Source organism: Desmodus rotundus, chromosome 2 (assembly GCF_022682495.2).
Source record: "Desmodus rotundus isolate HL8 chromosome 2, HLdesRot8A.1, whole genome shotgun sequence".
Lineage (NCBI taxonomy): Eukaryota > Metazoa > Chordata > Mammalia > Chiroptera > Phyllostomidae > Desmodus > Desmodus rotundus.
Window position 1 is genome coordinate 119,114,887 of NC_071388.1, and position 14,526 is coordinate 119,129,412.

General features: G+C 35.9%; 1 pseudogene; it reads left to right on the plus strand.

Annotated features, from left to right (window-relative positions):
- Nucleotides 1-8,009: 8,009 nt before the first annotated feature.
- Nucleotides 8,010-8,495, plus strand: LOC123480672 (pre-mRNA-splicing factor 18 pseudogene; annotated as a pseudogene).
- Nucleotides 8,496-14,526: the final 6,031 nt, after the last annotated feature.

Below are 14,526 nucleotides of genomic sequence, written 5' to 3' on the forward strand. Positions count from 1 at the left end.
AATTGCTAAAGCTATTTGAGGTCATTTATGGTTCCATTCAAGTTTTTCAGATGTTTGTTCTATATCTGTGAAATATGTCATTGGTATTTTAATAGGGATTGCATTGAATCTGAAAATTGCTTTGGTAGTATGGGCATTTTGATGATGTTAATTCTTCCAACCCACAAACATAGTATATGCTTCCATATATATGTCTTCCTTAATTTCTTTCTTTAGTGTTGTATAGTTTTCTGAGTAAAGGTCTTTTACCTCCGTGGTTAGGCTTATTCCCAGGTACTTTATTTTTCTTGTTGCTATAGCAAAGAGGATTTTTTTTCTGATTTCCATTTTTGATATTTCATTGTTGGTGTATTAAAAAGCCTTCAGTTGTGAATATTGACCATGTATACCACTGTTTTAACAAATTCATTTATTAAGTCAAGTAGTTTTTTTGTTGGGTCTATAGGGTTTTCTATGTATACTATCATGTCCTCTGCAAACAATGACAGTTTTGCTTCCTTCTTTCCAATTTGGATACCTTTTATTTCTTTTTCTTGTAGGATTGCTATGGCTAGGACTTCCAATATGTGTTGAATAGGAGTGGTGAAAGTGGGCATCCGTGTCTTGTTCCTGATCTTAGTGAGAATGCTTTTAGTTTTTGCCTGTTGAGTATGATGTTGGCTGTAGATTTCTTGTATATGGCCTTTATCATGTTGAGGTATGCTCCCTCTACTCCCACTTTGCTAAGTGCTTTTAGCATAAATGGGTGCTGTACTTTATCAAATGTTTTTTCTGCATCTATTAATATGATCATGTGAGTTTTTGTCTTTCCTTTTGTTTATAAGATGTATTATTTTTATTGATTTGTGAATATTGTACCATCCTTGCATCTCTGGGATGAATCCCACTTGATCATGGTGTATGATATTTTTCATGTGTTGCTGGATGTGGTTTGCCAATATTTTGTTGAGGATTTTAGTATCTATGTTCATTAATGATACTAGCCTACAGTTTTATTTCTTTGTTGTGTTTTTATCTGGTTTTGGAATTAGGATGATGCTGGTTTCTTAAAAATGTCTGGGAGTCTTCTCTCTTCTTGGATTTTTTGAAATAGTATGAGAAGGATAGGGGTTAGCTCTTTCTTAAGTGTTTTGTAAAACTCTCTTGTGAAACTGTGCAGTCCAGGGCTTTTGTGTGCTGGGAGTTTTCTTAGAACTGCTTCAATTTCACTAGCTGTTTTTGGTCTGTTCAAACTTTTTGCTTCTTCTTCATTCAGTTCTGGAATTTCTATATTTTTATAGAAATTTGTCCATTTCACCCAGGTTTTCAAATTTTTTGGTATATAGTCTTCCATAGTAATTTCTTACAATCTTTTTTTATCTTTGTAGTATCACTTGTAACCTCTCCTCTTTTATTTCTGATTTTATTTATTTGGGTTCTTTCACTTTTTTTCTTGATGAGTTTGCTTAACTGCTTATAGATTTTGTTTATCTTTACAAAGAACCAGCTCCTGGAATTACTGATCCTTTGAAATGTTCTTTCAGTGTCTATCTCATTTAATTCTGCTCTGATATTGGTTATTTCATTCCTTTTTCTCATTCTGGGCTTTGTTGTTGTTCCTCCAGTTCTTGTAGATGTGGGGTTAGGTTGTTTATTTGAAATTTTTCTATCTTTTTTAGGTAGGCCTGTATCGCTATGAACTTCCCTCTTAGGACTGCCTTTGCTGTGTCTCATAAGTTTTGCACTGTTGTGTGTTCATTTTCATTTGTTTCTGGAAACACTTTGACTTCTTCCTTGATCTCATTCTTAACCCATTCATTGTTTAATAGCATGCTATTCAATCTCCATGAATTTGAGTGTTTTTCAGTTTTTTTCATTGAGGTTGGTTTATAGTTTCAGTCCCTTGTGGTCAGAGAAAATGCTTGATATGATTTAAATTTTCTTGAATTTTTTGAGGCTTTTTTTGTGTCCAATCATGTGGTCTATCTTTGAAAATGTTCCATGTGCATTTGAAAAGAATGTGTATTTTGCTTCTTTTGGATGAAAGGTTATATATATATATATGATATATAAATATTTTTATATATTTATAAAAACTGATTATATATAAAATCATTTAAGTCCATTAGATCTAGTACACTGCTCAATTCTGCAATATCCTTGTTGATATTTTGTTTGGAAGATCTATCCATTTTTGACAGTGGGGTGTAAAAATCCCCTAGTATAATTGTGTTGCTGTCTATATCTTTCTTGAAGTCCTCCAAGATCTTCCTTATATATTTGAGTACTCCTGTGTTGGGTACATATATGTTTATAACATTCTGTCTTCTTGATAAATTCTTCCCTTGAGTATTATGAAGTGTCCATCTGTGACTTTTTATGGCCTTTGTTTTGAAGTCTACTTTGTCTGTTATAAGTACTGCTTCACCAGCTCTTTTTACTTTCCATTTCCTTGGAATATTTTTTCTAACTGTTTACTTGCAGTCTGTGTAGGTCTTTTTTTAAAGATTTTATTTTATTTGGTTTTTAGACAAAGGGGAAGGGAGGAAAAAAGAGAGGGAGAGAAACATCAATGTGTGGTTGCCTCTCATGCACCCCCAACTTGGGACCTTACCTGCAACCCAGGCATGTGCCCTGAGAATCGAACCAGCAAATCTTGGGTTTGCAAGTCAGCTCTCAATCCACTGATCCACACCAGCCAGGGCTTCCTCCTCTTCTTAAAGCAGTCCCTTTAGCATATCTTGGAGTGTGGTTTGGTGGAAGTGTATTCTTTCAGCCTAGTTTTGTCTGCAGAACTCCTTATTTCACTTTCCATTTTAATCAAGAGACTTTCTGGGTAGAATAGTCTTGGTTGCAGACACTTGTTTTTCATTACTTGGAATATTTCTTTCCATTGCATTCTGGCTTGTAGTGTTTCTGTTAAGAAATCAGCTACTAGCCTTATTGGAGTTCCTTTGTATGTTAATTCTTGTTTCTCCTTTGCTGATTTTAAGATTATCTCTTTGTCTTTAAAACTTGGCATTTTAATTATGATGTGTCTTGGAGGCCACTTTGGATTTGCCTTGTTTGGGCCTGTCTGTGCTTCCTGAACCTGCTTGGCTTTTCCCTTCTGCTAGTTCAGGAAGTTTTCTATCATTAGTTCTTCAAACAGGGTTTCTATCCTTGCTCCTTTTCTTCTCCTTCTGGTATTCCTATGATTTGAATGTTTTGCATTTCACATTGTCTTGCAGTTCCCTTAAGCTATCTTCATATATATATATTTTTTGCATCTTTTTTCATGTAGCTGCTCTACCTGGGTGTTTCATTCTATCTTGTGTTTCACCTAGCTATTTCGGACCCCTGCTCCTTCCAGCCTGCTTGTAATTCATTCTAGTGTATTTTTTATCTCAGAAATTATATTCTTCATTTCTTCCTGGTTCTTGTTTATAGTTTCTATTTCCTTTTTCACACTGTTGTAGTCTCCACTGAGTTCCTTGTAGTTGTCTTGAGTTCCTTGAGCATCCTTATCACCATTCTTTTGAATTCTATATCTGATAGTTTGCTTACCACCATTTCATTTAGCTGTTTTATTGGGGAGTCTTCCATTCCTTTTGATTGTGGATTCTCTCTTTGTCTCCTCGTTTTAGGTGACTCTTTTTGTTTGCTTCTGTGATTCCTAATGCTGTGCTTTGCTATCTATCTTCATAGAGTGAACTTCTGTGGAAGGAATTCTGTGTGACTCAGTGTTGCTGTCTCTTTGGCTGGATGCTCTAGGTTTACCCTTTTTTCCATTTGCTGCACTCTCTTGTTATACTTGGGCTTTACCTGTTGGCAGCTTCTTTGTTGGTGGGTTCTCCCATCCAATAGGTTTACTGGTACTCACAACTCCCACCTTCTCTTATATGTGATCAGGGCAGGGTGAAGGTGAAATGCAGTAAGACAGAGGGAGTGTATTCTATGAGATTTAAAGTACTAACAAGTAGAGAATAGATAGGAGCTCCTTTGGAGAAGTACAGAATAACCATGGTGTTTCACCCAACTAGCCACTTTTTATAAAAAGTGAAAAAGGAATAAGACTCTTGTTAGAGGGGAGGAAGACTATGAGCTGACTTTAGAAAGCAGAGCACTTATGTGAGGTTAGATGGTAAGATATAGTGAGAGTAAAGTATAGAAACTTGGTGTAATGTGTGAGCATAAAGTTAACCACAACAGTAGTTAAGCTCAGGAAGATGGCAATATGGATTCAGACCAGGGTAGTGTGCTGCATGGGATTTGGAATAACAATAATATGATTAGAAATATATAATTTGAATAAAAAATACAAAGTAAAAGATCAAGTGTAGTATGTTTTGGGGATATGAGTAAAGTGAAAGAAGAAAAATTTAAATGAAATGTGAAAGGGAAAGGGAAGAAAACCAATCAAACAATGAGATCAAATAAACAAACAAAACAAAAATCCAAACAAAAAGAAGAGAAATAAAAAGAAGAGAAAGAGAAGACCAAAAAAATAAAATGCAAGTTCTGAAAGATAGAGAAGTCAACTCTCTGACCAGTCCAGAGACTGTCTGGGTCATGGCCAGTCACAGCCCATCTTCTCCCAGCTCCAGTTGTCACCCAGTTTCCCAATTTCTATGGTAATGTCCCAATTGGGATATGCCACCAGCTCTATGTCTCATACTGTGTCCTTATCCCCCCAGAGAGTTTAAGCATTCAGGTCTCTCCTGGTGTGGGTCTTCTTTCAGAGGCAAGGGAGCTGCAAAGTCACAATCACTGACCCAGCTCTACTCCAAAGCTTCCACAGAAGTCACTGTCTCCCAGGCAGCACCCAGGGACCCTCCCATCGGGCTACAAAATCTCCTTACCATCTGTTTTTAATGTCTTCTGCATACTCTGGCTTCCAAACTTCCTATCAGCTGGAACTCTGTTGGCTGTTTACTCTGTTCCTCAGAAGATCAGCTAGGAGTCCCAGTTAGATGTGCAAGCCAGTGGGTTCAGCTCCCACCTACCTCACCACCATCTTCCCTCTGGAGCTCAGAAGTGACATTCTGTTACGTGCTACAATGTGAATAAACCTTGAAAACATTATGCTAAGTGAAGCAAGCCAGACACGAAAAGACAAATATTTTATGATTCCACTTGTATGAGATACTAAAACAGTCAAATTCATAGACTCAAAAGTGGTTATCAGAGGCTAGGGAGAGGGTAAAATGGGGACATAATTCATCTCCATTTGTTGTTTGATAGATACAGAGCTTTAGTTTAAGATAATGGGAAAATTCTGGAGATGAAAAATGTGAATGTATTTAATGCCACTGAATTATACACTTAAAAATGACTAAATGGTCAATTTTATGTTATGTATATTTTACCATTATACACAAGAAAGGCATGTAACATTAACTAGTCCTTAGTAGTTTTGAAATCCAGCTGGGCACATGTCAGTTCTCCAACTTAAAGGAGAAAATATTCCTTGGTTAAGTATCAATTCTGCCCCTGGAGTTTGATTCTGTAATTCTTCTGGGTTCTTAGCTATACCCTTACAAGAAATTCAGTTATTTTCAGCAGAATGGCTCTTTTAAACTGTGTGCAGAAAATTGGAAGTCCAAAATTTTCTTTTCACTATTAGCTGCTCTGTCCCCTTAGCTCAAGTTGGTGTCATTTTCACTAATACAATCCTCTTAAAAACTCTGTTTTCTGTAAATTTTATTGGCTTTATTCTAAGTCACATTCATAATTCATTCTGAGAAATACTGATTTTTGGAAGCCCTTTTGTTTAGTTGAAAGGTCTACCAAGTACCACTTTAAATCTTTCTAAGGTCTAAACAAAGAGTATTTTGTTTTAATTTTTATGTATTTTAATATACTTGATTTAATTTTGAGGCTAAGGACACTTTTACTGGAAGTAATCTAGATTTGTTCTTTTCCATAAGACCATTTCTTACCTTAAAAATATTTTGTGATGTGAAGAAAATGTCCTGAGTCTTCCAAGTTTTTTCTAAATTATGCTTAAAAACTAAACAGTGTACTTTTTAACTCAAACTTTTTTTGCAACATTTTATTATATGTTTCTAAAAGAAGCAAGTTGGTACTTTTAAACACTCTGCCTGGAAATATTCTTAGCTATATCCACAAATTTACCTGGTTGTTTCTTTTTCCAAGTTACTCCAGGTGGCAGTCTTGTTCATAGTTCTAATTCTACATAATACTGTTCCCATTTTTCCAAACCTTCAATAACAATACTTACAATGGATGTTCACCATTTTTCTACTCTCATTTTTCTGCCTCAAAAGAGCCTTTTTGTTGCTTTTTTTTACAATCTCCTTGCTGCTGGTGCAGCCTCCTCTTGGTATTCTGCCCCAAAGCCAATACTACATATTTGACATTTTTGTGATAGTACCAACTCCTTTTAGTTACCTATTGTCACATAAAAAAATCTTCCTTGAAAAACTTAGTGATACAATAATAATTTATTACTATTAAAAAGCAAGGGAGGGAGGTGGATTTGGATGGGGTGGGGAGGGGTGGGGAGAAAATGCAGACAACTGTAATTGAACAACAATAAAATAACTTAAAAAAAATTTAAAACAATAATAATGTATTATCATTCACAATTTTGTGGGTTGGCTGGGCTCAGCTGGTTGGTTCTGCACCATGTGGTGTTAGCTGAGATTACTCATGCAGTTGTATTCAATTTAGGCTGGAACAGCCAATAAGGCCTCTCTCATATATCTGACATATGATACTGGCAATCACAGAGGTGCCTCCTTTCTCCCCTTTATGGCCTCTCTTTGCCTGTAGACTAGGCTAGCTTCTTTTCAGAATGGTGTCCAAAAGAGTAAAAGTTAAAGCTGACAGATCTCTTAAAGGTTAGGACTGGAATCAACTCTTTTCTTATGTTCTCTCTCTCAAAGCTATTCACAAGGCCAGTTCAGTTTCAGGAAAAGGGTAAACAACCTAATGAAAAGAATCACTTCTATTACCTCAACTAACTATAGGTTGTACCTTTATTTATATATAACTATAACACAATGTTTTTTTAATACTTAGTGTTGTTTATTTTTTAAGCTCAGTGAAAGAGATCTTTTGGGCATGTTTGCCCAGATTTTTATTACCTACTAATATTGCACATACAGAAAAAAGAGTGAAATAGGGTATTTCCAAAATTTCTTCATATTCAGAGTCGGAATTGAGAGTCAGTGTTTGTCCACACAGTATCACCCTCTTTGTCATCCAGTGCACTGATGAGGCAGCATTTCTTAAACAGTACTCCATTATTATGCTGGAATTCTTTTCTGAGCTGCTAACATGTACTCCTAAACTTTCATGCTGATATTTTCTTGACTGAATAAGATTTAGCTTGAATCAGTTATTAAATACATCAGCCTGTGTTGCTGTGAGTTTCCTTTTGAGACCCAGCAATTTCTCTTGCCTAGGGCTGCATTACTTGACCTATATGAGAAGGACTTTTTGCTCATATCTAAGGGACAGATTTTTCACAGATTCATGCACTTGTGGGTCCATTTCTTTCTGAAACCTCACAAAGTACTTGGTATCCATATTGCAAGATGTGGAATTGTGGCCATTTGCCAATGATGAGTAGTTGTTTTGCTTTTTTGTCCCATTACTTTGTTTCCATGACATCTACCTTTACTATAATTTTTTGTATCAATGTCAAATCATAATGAAACCTTTTAAAATATATTTAAATGGCAATTAAGCTCAATAAATTTAGTGCCAACCATGCACATAACTCAATTGAATTGATGATAGTGATAACAAAGTTCATGCTTCTTCAGTTAAAGGCAAATTATGTCTTGAATGCTACCTGGTTGATAATGTCAAATGCCATAGACTATAATGTGCATCTCAATTTTAGAGATGTTTCAATATTTTAAAAAGTGGATCGCCTCAGCTTTCACTGAAAGTTCCCCTGTCAGTCCTGCCTTCCAGTATTGGGGCTCACATTTTATGTGGCTTCACTGTGCCCAGCTGGGTGAAGCTTGACCCAAGGAGCCATAGAAGAAAACTCAAGCTTAAACCTGGGCAAAGTCATGGACATTCTGAAGTCAGAGTGCCTCCAGAAGTGGCAGCTGGTAGAGGACAGAAACCTGTTGATGGGAAATTAAAAAAAATATTTCAAACATAGTGAACTTGCAAAACAAGAAGAAGAAGAAAATAATGAGAGATGTGGCTACAAGATACAGCCAAAGAAGAAGACCAGAGCCATTAACTTAATCGAGTCCAGATTTGGAACTTGCACTGGCAGAGGAAAAATTACCCATGACTCTTTCAAGGCAAGAGGTTACCAGAATAGTGAAAGAGGAACACAAATATGACTATTTGGAGAAACTGATTATGATGCTTATTAATGATTAAGAAAAACAGAGAACCTCACACCAGAAGTTAACAAGGAGTTGAGGAATGATTTGAAAGCAGCTTTTGATATGATTGATCAGCAATACCTCAAACTTGTGGGTGGTCAAAAACCTGGAGAGGAAGAGAAACAGAATGATTTGAAAGCTCATTACATAGCATAACAACAAGAAAAATAAAGTACCTAGAAATCAACCTAACCAAGGAAGTAAAAGACCTGTACTCAGAAAACTACACAACACTGAAGAAAGAAATCAATGAAGACACAAACAAATGGAAGCATGTACCATGCTCATAGATTGAAGAATTAACATCATCAAAATGGCCACACTACGCAAAGCGATTTATAGATTTAGTGCAATTCCTATTAAAGTACCACTGACATATCTCACAGATATACAATAAACATTTCAGAAATTTATATGTAACCACAAACGACCCTGAATAGCTGCAGCAATTTTGAGAAAGAAGAACAAAGCAGGAGGGATCACAATACTTGATATCAAACTGTATTACAAGTCCATGTAATAAAAACAGCCTGGGGATAACACCTAAGGCTCCGCCCCTTAAAGTAACAGACACAGACGTGCCAAGACAAAAAAAAAAAAAAGGCCCAAATGACAGAACACTTCAAAGCTCCGGAAAAAATACAACTAAGCGAGGAAGAGATAGGCAACCTATTGGATGCACAGTTCAAAACACTGGTTATCAAGATGCTCACAGATTTGGTTGAATCTGTTCAAAAAACAGATGAAAAAATGAAGCCTATGCTAAGAGAAACAAAGGAAAATGTACAGGGAACCAATAGTGATGAGAAGGAAACTGGGACTCAAATCAACTGTGTGGACCAGAAGGAAGAAAGAAACATCCAACCAGAAAAGAATGAAGAAACAAGAATTCGGAAAAATGAGGAGAGGCTTAGGAACCTCCAGGACATCTTGAAACATTCCAACATCCAAACTATAGCGGTGCCAGAAGGAGAAGAGGAAGAACAAAAAATTGAAAACTTATTTGAACAAATAATGAAGGAGAACTTCCCCAGTCTGGCAAAGGAAATAGACTTCCAGGAAGTCCAGGAAGCTCAGAGAGTCCCAAAGAAGCTGGACCCAAGGAGGAACACACCAGGGCACATCATAATTACATTACCCAGGAATAAAGATAAGGAGAGAATCTCAGAAGCAGCAAGAGAAAAGGACACAGTTACCTACAAAGGACTTCCCATAAGACTGTCAGCTGATTTCTCCAAAGAGACCTTACAGGCAGGAAGGGGCTGGCAAGAAGTATTATAAGTCATGAAAGGCAAGGACCTACATCCAAGATTACTGTATCCAGCAAAGGTATCATTTAGAATGGAAGGGAAGATAAAGTGCTTCTCAGATAAGGTCAAGTTAAAGAAGTTCATCATCACAAAGCCCTTATTATATGAAATGTTAAAGGGAGTTACCTAAGAAAAAGAAGATAAAAAATATGAACAGTAAAAATGACAGCAAACTCACAGTTATTAACGACCACACCTAAAACAAAAACCAGAGCAAACTAGGCAAACAATTAGAACAGGAACAGAACCATAGAGATGGAGATCACATGGAGGGTTGTCAATAGGGGAGTGGGAGGGGGAGAGGGGGAAAGGTACACAGAATAAGTAGCATAGATGATAGGTGGAAAATAGACAGGGGGAGGATAAGAATAGTGTAGGAAATGTAGAAGCCAAAGAACTTATAAGTATGACCCATGGACATGAACTATAGGGGGGGAATGTGGGAGGGAGGGAGTGGGCAGGATGGAGTGGAGTGAGGGGGGAGGGAAATGGGACAACTGTAATAGCATAATCAATAAATATATTTAAAAAAAAGAGTGCTTTCACATCCTCACAGAATTTATAAGAACATGCAGAGGACTCCACAATGTTAAAAAAAATCCAAGCAGGCTCCTTTGATTTTTGTCTACTTATTTAAATATGATATACACAAACTACTATACTCATATATTTTATACATTCTTGAGAAAACAGAAAAGAGACTAATGAATTAATGTAATGCAGAGGTATATTGGGATTCTAAATATACCTGTAGTATATTTGTGGGGAGGGGAAAAGGAGCTTGTATAGGAGAGAAAGAGATAGTCATGAAGCAAGCAAGAAGATAAAAAAATATATAAGAAAAAAAAACAACCTGGTACTGGCATAAAAACAGACACATAGACCAATGGAACAGAACAGAGAGCCCAGAAATAACCCCAAGTCTCTATGGTCAATTAATAGTTGACAAAGGGGGAAGAAGCATAAAATGGAGCAAAAGTAGCTTCTTCAACAAATGGTGGTGTTGGGAGATCTGGACAGCTACATGCAACAAAAAATGAAACTCGATCACCAACTTACACCATACACAAAAATAAATTCAAGGTAGATAAAAGACTTTAATATAACTAGTGACACCATAGATGTCCTAGGGGAAAACATAGACAAGAAAATGTCAGACATTCCATGCAGCACAATTTTCACTGATATGTCCCCTAGAGCAAGGGGCATAAGGGAAAGAATCAACAAATGGGACCTCATCAAAATAAAAAAATTCTGCATGGCTAATGAAAACAGCATTAAAATGAAAAGAGAACCAGCAGTATGGGAAAACATTTGCCAATGATACCTCAGACAAGGGCCTAATCTCCAAAATATATAAAGAGTTCACATGACTCCACTCCAGGAAGACAAACAACCCAATTTAAAAATGGGCAAAGGACTTGAACAGACACTTCTCCAAGGAAGACATACAGAGTGCCCAGAGACATATGAAAAGATGCTCATCATCAGTAGCCATCAGATAGACGAAAATTAAACCACAATGAGATACCACTTCACACCAATGAGAATGGCCATCAGAAACAATTCAACAAGTGTTGGAGAGGATGTTGAGAAAAGGGAACCCTAGTGCACTGTTGGTGGGAATGTAGACTGGTGCAACCACTTTGGAAAACAGTATGGAATTTCCTCAGAAAACTAAAAATGGAACTGCCTTTGACCCAGCAATTCCACTGCTGGTATTATGCCCTAAGAGCCCTGAAACACCAATCCAAAAGAACCTATGCACCCCAATGTTCATAGCAGCACAATTTACAAAGGCCAAGTGCTGGAAGCAACCTAAGTGCCCATCAGTAAATGAGTGGATCAAAAAAACATGGTACATTTACATAATGGAATATTACGCAGCAGAGAGAAAGAAGGAGTTCCTATCCTTGCAACAGCATAGATGGAAGTGGAGAGCATTATGCCAAGTGAAATAAGCCAGGCAGTGAGGGGCAAATACCATATGATCTCATCTTTAATAGGAACCTAATTAACAAAAGAAAAAAGCAAGCAAAATATAACAAGAGACATTGAAATTAAGAACAACCTGATAGTAACTAGTGGGGAGGTGGGAGGGTATATGGGGAGAAGGGTTTTCAGGAACAACTATAAAGGATACATGGACAAAACCGAGGGGGGCGGGTGGAAGCAAGGGAGGGAGATGAGTTTGGCTGGGGTGGGGGGAGGGGTGGAAGGTAAATGTAAACAACTATAATTGAACAACAATAAAATAATTAAATAAATAAATAAAGTTTCATTGCATAACAAGGGAATCATCAACAAAATGAAAATACAATCCACTGAATGGGAGAATATATTGCCAGTGATATCTTTGATAAGGGGTTAATATCCAAAATTTATAATGAACTTATAAAACTCAACACCAAAAAATAAACAGTCCAATCAAAAAATGGACAAAGGACCTGAATAGACACTTCTCCAAGAGGACATACAGATGGCCAATAGGCATATGAAAAAAAAAATACTCAGTGTCACTAATTATCAGGGAAACACAAATTGAAACCACAATGAGATATCACCTCACATGTGTCAGAATGCCGATCATCTATAAATCAGCAAACAATGTTTGGCAAGGATGTGGAAAAAGGGAATACTCAGGCACTGTTGCTGGGAATGCAGAGTGGTATAGCCACTGTGGAAAGCAGTATGGAGTTACCTCAACAACTTAAAAAATGGGACTGCCTTATGACCCAGCGATTCCACTTCTGGGAATTTATCCAGAATAACCTGAAACACTAATCTGAAAAAATGTATGCACCCCTATGTTCATTGTAGTGTTTTTTACAATAGCCAATTTATGAAAACAGTGCAAGTAGTCCTCAGTAGATGAGTGGATAAAAAAGCTGTGCTACATTTTACACAATGAAATACTACTCAGTTATAAAAATGAAGGAAACCTTACCCTTTTTGACAGAATGGATAGACCTGGAAAGTATTATGATAAGTGAAATAAATCAGTCAGAGAAAGATAAATACTATATGATTTCACTTATATGTGAAATCTAATGAGCAAAATAAGCTAACAAACAAAATAGAAATAGACTCATAGATACAGAGAACAGACTGACAGCTGTCAGAGGGGAGGGGGAGTTGAAGGGCTGGGTAAAAACGGTAAAGGGATTAAGCAAAAAAAAAACCCACAAAAACTCATAGACACAGACAACAGCATGGTGATTACCACAGGGAAAGGCAGGTTGGGGAGGTGGAAGAGAGTAAAGGGGGAATAAATAAATGGTGATGGAAGGAGACAACTTGGTGTGGTGAATACACAATACAATATACAAGTAATGTATTATGGAATTGTACACCTGAAACCTATGCAATTTTATTAACTAATGTCACCCCAATAAATTTAATAAAAAACAAAATATAGACAAATAAATAAATATATAAAATATATTGAGTTGGCCAAAATGTTTATTTAGTTTTTTTCCTTACAATGGCTCTAGTAGTGCTTGGTTACCTTTAACTTCATTTGAAACAATTTTGTTAGATTGTATTGTGATATCTGTCATATCAGCATGCATTTAATAAAAAACATCAAAATTGGTGACTTTTTGTTTAGCTACATTAATATTGAAGATTGAAGAAGATGAATAACATTTTCAATGTATTATGCTTTATTATTTCAAGAAAGGAAAAATGCAACTGAAATACAGAAAGAAAGATATACAGTGTATGGAGAAGGTGCTGTGACTGACTGAATGTGTCAAGAGTGGTTTCTGAAGTTTCTTGGTACTACTGACACTTTGGTCAAATAATTCTTTGCTGTGGGGCTGTATTATGCATCAAAAGATGTTTAGCAGCACTCCTTGCCTCTACCCACTAGAAGCCAATAGCAGGAAATAGCTGACACACTCAAAAACATCCAAATCTATAAAGTTATTGGTGAGAATGAAAAATGTGTCTTTTATTTAATGGAAAAAACTAAACAAAACTTTTGGCCAACCCAATATATATAGCATTTATTGAGTTTTTCCTGGGTATCCAGTGATGAGCTAGGGACTGTCTGATAGATACATATATGTATAAAAGTTTGAAACATAGTACTTACCTCAATAGATTTAACAAAAAAGTTGTCCCAATGAAATAGATAACCATGAGAAGTGCCACAGAATAATTTTTTAAATTAATAGCAAAATAATAAGGGCTGTAGAAATAACAGGACATGTTTGAGTGTGAAGGGATGTGAATGCTAGAAGCCATTCACAGTACCTCTCCCTTATGTTACCTCTTTATACCTTTCCCCATTTTGTAATTTCTGGTCTTTTTCTTATTAATGTAGAAAAAGAAAAATATTTATATATTCAAAATATTAATACTTTGTCAGTTACAAGTTTTTAAATATTTTAGTTTGTGGTATGTTTTTAAAATTTGTTCAGAAGTCTTTGACAAAGTAGAAGTGTGCAACTATAGCATACTAAAATTTTATCCATGTTTTTCTCTATGTTATGATTTTTGTGTTAGTTTACAAATATTGCTGGATATTCTTGCACGTCTTCTCAAAGTTTTTAGTTTTAGCTTTTTACATTTAAGTTTTTAATATATCTGGAATTTTTAAAAATGTGGTGTGAGGTAGGGATTTAATTATTTTTCATATGGCCAATTATCCCAGGATAGTTTGTCAAAAGTCAATGCTTTCTCACACCCAATTTTTAGGTGTATTCAATTTGGAAATTATAGTCAAATGCATTAAACTCTGACTTTTTGAAAGATAAAAATCTCCCTTGAGAATATAAATTAATAATAAAATTTTATTATGTAAATACTGAAATAGGAATGGAACACACTCATATCTGGAACATTTTAAGGCTTTGATTTTAGAAATAGGT